Genomic DNA, 5,457 nt, shown 5'->3' with positions numbered 1-5,457 from the left:
TACTCTCTGGTGACTACTTACCTGGAACAGCTCCCTAGGATCATCTCCGTGTATTCATGTCCCAATATTTTTAGCAATCTCCCTCAGCAGCTGTATCCTGAACAGGGTAGGGTGTATTACATTCTGGTTTAGATTTCATACCCCAGCTCCCTCCTTTGAGAGTAACAGTGGGGCAGGGGAGGAGGATGGGGCAACGTTTAGCTGGTAGCACGGGCTCCTTTTAATTGTATATCAGCTGGTGATCCTCAGGAGGAGTTTCCTCATCGTAATCTTATCTGGATGTCTTATCTGCTAAATCACTCTATATCTCCATATTCATCTTCCTCCCCTCCTTCAGATCCAAAAACACAATTAATTATCTCTGTGCAGCAAGTTGGCCCTGCAACTTTTGTAACTGCTTTTAACACTATGTTGCGTTTCTTTTCATGTACTGATATCGCTCACATTTATAGCTGTTGTTAATCACTACACTGTTTCCTCAGTTCCTCCACTTTGTTTTGAGCTACATAGGGTTCTTCCTGTTGTTCCCCTTCCCTTTACCCAGTTTCTCAACACTGGAACTGAACTGAAGCTGGTACATATGCATCAAATCCACACTCCTCTGCCCCTGTAAATGAGTAAGCTTCTCTTTCCTACCTCCTCAGGAGCCTTTTGATTTCCTGTTTTAATTTGTCTTTAGCTTTCTGCTGACATTCTATTTTCCTTTTCCAACCCTGTCCCACGCTATTCTAGCTTTCTGTCGATATTCTCAGTTTTCCTCTTCTGATAATCTCTCCTCCGTGCTGATGCAACACTGGCCAACCTCAGGGTGTGTGCTTAGCTCACTGCTCTACTCTCTCTATACCCATGACTGTGTGGCTACATATAGCTCAAATGCCATCTATAAATTTGTTGATAATACAACCATTGTTGGTAGAATCTCAGATGGAGATGAGAGGGCATACAGGAGCGAGATATACCAGCTAGTTGAGTGGTGTCGCAGCGACAAACTTGCACAACACGATAAGATGAAAAAGCTGATTGTGGACTTCAGGAAGGTTAAGATGAGAGAACACAAACCAATCTTCATAGAAGGGTAAAAAGTGGAGAGGAGTGAGCAATTTCAAGTTGCTGGGTGTCAAGATCTCTGAGGATCTAACCTGGATGCAACACATTCATGCAGCTATAAAGAAGGCAAGACAGAGGCTATATTTCATTAGGAGTTTGAAGAGATTTGGTTTGTCATCTAAAACACTTGAAAACTTCTATAGATGTACTGAAGGGAGCATTCTGACAGGATGCATCACTGTCGGTATGGGTGGAGGGGGGGGGGGAGTGGTGCTACTGCACAGGACTGAAAGAAGCTACAGAAAGTTGTAAAATTAGTCAGCTCCATCTGGAGAATTAGCTGTTGTGTCGGTGCACAACTGAATAGTGCTTAAATAAAAGCATGCACTTGGGAGATGGCTTTATCTGGTATATTCACATTGTAGCGAAAGAGTGACAAAGAGAGAACAATATACATTCGTAGACAACTGCGCATGCCCAGACAACAGATCAATACATAGTGCCATAGTGCTGGGGGAGGGGTGTTCATTGCTCTAAAAGAAATAGATCCATACATTACAGTTCCTCCCCTTTTAGATTAATGCAACATAAAATTTTATAAGTACAAGACATTCAATTTCCCTTTCATATACCCATATTCCACATAAACATGCTTTCACAATAATGGTCCATAACTAACTTCACAGTTCTAAAGGTTCAATCTTTTGGGTGGCAAATCTGTTTCTTTCAGGATAGCACCTCTGGACCTGTGGAGTGGCATTGGGTTTGGTAGGTGTCTTGTCTAAAACAACTTCCTCAGTTTCCAGTGTCACATTGCTGTCAGTGGCATGATAATCACTGAGAGGCAAGTCTGGTGACTGTAATGTGTCTGTCTTGTTGGATGCAATCAACTCCAGTGAGCTGTTTGGTTGAGCATCCAGTATCTGGCATACAGGATGTCTCCCTGTCTGATTTCCAACATCCATGGCGTAAATCAGTGGTCCAGTTCTTGTAGCTATCCTACTGAGTGACCATCTGTCTTCTCGGTAACCGTGTGCTAGGACTTCCTGTCCAATCTTGAAGCTCCTTGCTGCTTCACTTGGCAACTGGCTGAACTGTTTATTATGTATTTCCCTCCAGAGCTCTGGATTTAAGGAATCTGTGTGGGATCTTAGATTCCTGGCTCATGAACAGCATTGCCGCATGAACAGAGTTCCAATACACAAAAAGGAAGTTGTCCACCTTGAGCTTTAGAGAAATGTCCTTTAATGGACTTGAAGGTTTGGATAAACTCTTCAGCTAACCCGTTCGTTGATGGATAGTGAGAGGTTGACTTGAAATGTTTAATGCCATTTTTTTCTTCTGAATTCTTCTGACAGGTATTTTGGCCTGTTGTCACTCACAATTTGTTCTGCTAAGCCATTTCTGGCCAAGATAGTCTTCAGGGCAGAGAGTCTTTGCTGAGGTGGTTGACTTCACTGGTATAACTTCTAGCCACTTCAAATGAGCATCTACAGCAATCAGAAACATGAAGTCCATGAATGGTCCAGCAAAGTCAATATCTACACTTTGCCATGGTGAAGATGGCCACTGCCATGGGAGTAACAGTACTTATGGGAGTGCATTTTGAACTTTTTTGGCAACCTGAGCAGCTTTTGGCCAAGTTTTGAAGCTGTTTTTCTATTCCTGGCTACCACCCATAGCTCTGGATGAGACTCTATCTTGACTTTACCCAGGTGTCATTCATGCAGATTTTCTAACACTCTGGTGTGCAGTTAAAAGGGAACCACAACACAAGGTCATTCATCAACATTCTTTGACATACTGACAGTTCATTTCATCTCAGTGAGAACTCTGGAATCATAGGGTTACCATGAGTTCCTCACCCTTGCATCATGTTTCAAAGACTTTTCCCTCTTTGTACTGTTACGTTCCCCAGTAACCGGGTAATTTTCCAGCAAAGATAGATGGATCCACCGAAGCCTTATGCTACTATTTTCAAACGTTTTTATTTATAAAGGGGCACAAACGTATGGTTAATACAAAACATTCAGATCATATACGTCGTCACAACTCAATCTAAAGCACAGGTATAGTAATAATCAATCAGAAATAAGCTCTATCGTTGTCTAGGGGTAATGTAGATATATATTGTTTACTGGATATTTAAAAGTCTTTTTGCGGTCACTGCAGTTCCACCCGCTGCCGTTGTCGTGGTGTCGCGTTGGTGCACATTTGTTAGAAAGAGAGAGAGAGAATGAAACATTTACCCGACAGGTTTTCCAACCTGTAGGAGGTAGTCGGAAGTCTCGTTGGGGAATGGACTCTCATCTGTGGCTTCCCCTGTAGCTAGGCCGTTCTTCCGTGGTGAGGTCGCCAATCCCAGGCAAGGAAAGGACGCACACGAACCCCACCACCGGCTGTCGCTCTCAAAACGCGGTCGCAGGAATTCTCGCGTATCTTCTGGTGCGTCTCGTGCCCCGCCTCGGCAGCCCACCTTTTATCCGGACTGGCAGGGTTGTAGATGTCCATCAGGGTGGGGGGCGAGGCAATCCTTCCCCCATCACCCACCTCACATTGCCCTGAGATTTTGCACGTAGGCCAGTTCCTTATCCCACAAAGGTGTCTCCCAAGACAATGGCTATGTCTGAGGTTTTTGTCTTGTTGAGCGACCAGCCCACTTTGCCCGAGGGCTTTACACGTGGTCTTCATGAGACAATAGTCAAAGAGTCGCTTTATTCTGCTTCCCGGGGGCAACGTGGTCTTCAGCACATCTCCCTCTCTCTCTTGGGTCATTTGACCCCCCCTTGACTAGGGCTCTTGCGAATCTCACAAAGGAGGGGGCTGGGGTCATAACACCTCCCCTCTTAAAAGTTTTTTACCAGCGGTTAAAAACAAGTTGGTACAGAGTCTTATAGGATTTTTTTTCTAACACAATACACAAGCTCCTCTCTTCACAGAGTACTACCGTTATACATTCAAGTCAGTATCTAAACAGGTAACAATTACAGTGTCCCTTTCTTTAATATCTTAACATCGCGTACCGTACTAAAGTCTGGTAGCATCAAACTTCAGCTCAATAACCACCTATTTATTTATTTTCTTCAGCAACAAAACTAAGGAGGTGTGATCTTAGCTTAGGTGCATCTACAAAAGTTTATACAAATACTAATCGTTTCGGTCGTGTTATTTCACCAGCAGGTCTCCAAAGGGGTTGTCTTTATTAGTCACAGGCTTTGGTGCAAACCCGTACAACCGGCGTTGTTGTTTAAAAATGGCCTTTTCTATTAACCATCGCCTCTTTTCCGGAGAGTCTCCCCGTGGGGAACTTGAGTAATTTGGCGAGGTACTCTCCCGCCTTTCCTTTCCACGAGGGTTATTCTCTTAACTCCGTGTCCCCAACCTAGTCCATCATGGGAATTTCCACCCAATTCTTTAATGCTACACAGGTAGTTAACCCTTTTGTCAAGACTATGCAGGCTGATGTGTTTCAGTTCGAACCTTTTTCTCCGGCCGCATTTAAATTTTGGCTTCCTCACAGCGCTTTCTTGAATAACAATAGCGTGTGAGGCACCCTTACATTCCAAATCAACCTGTAATCGATGCGCAGGCATCAATCTAGACTTTAACTTTTTTTTATTCGATTTGGGAACTACAGATTTACCATTCTCCTCCTCCACAACAACAGTTATCTCCCCATTTGTAAACTCCACATTAACTCTGAGCACCCCCTTCAGCACAACCATCTGGGAACTCACACTTCCCAAGGTTAACCCCTTTTTTCCCGAACCAAGTCTATCTGCTCCAAAAGGACGACCATCTCGTCCAGCTGAGTCAAATACCTCAGACTTTTTCTGAGCTCCGTGACTAGGTTCAGGACTATGTGCATCCCCATCTTGGACACACTCAAACGGGGCATTGGCCTCTTCCAGGCTTTCAATACCCGTACCCTTTTCAAATTCTAAATTCCCCTGATCCTCCCAGTTACTCTCTGGGCAACTCACTTCCGGAGTAAACTCAACCTCGCGGGCTGAAACAACCCCATCTGCCAACCCAGCAGACTTCTTCAAGGTAATGGCATCCTTTTCATCTAGGACTGCCCTCATTTCATTATCGGGAACACCTTTAGAATTTTCAACTTCTTCAAACAGTCCTGCCAAACCAGACAGATCATCCATGTCCAACCCTGGACCTTTTAACAGATATATCTGTTTCTCATCTTTATTTCCTACCTCTAGGATCTTTTTCTTCGCTAAGGGTAGATCTACCTTCTCTCCCTTACCCCCTTTTACATTACTATTCCTCGTTTTACCACCCTTGAAACCCTCGTGGCACAGGGTTGGTAAAAACGTCTGGGCCAAATCAAAACTGGCCAATTTTAAACTGCTCCTGTTCTCAGCTGCCGCTCTCGACAGGCTGCGAGTGTCCGCG

Source organism: Hemitrygon akajei, chromosome 31 (genome assembly GCF_048418815.1).
Source record: "Hemitrygon akajei chromosome 31, sHemAka1.3, whole genome shotgun sequence".
Lineage (NCBI taxonomy): Eukaryota > Metazoa > Chordata > Chondrichthyes > Myliobatiformes > Dasyatidae > Hemitrygon > Hemitrygon akajei.
This window is presented reverse-complemented; position numbering follows the sequence as displayed.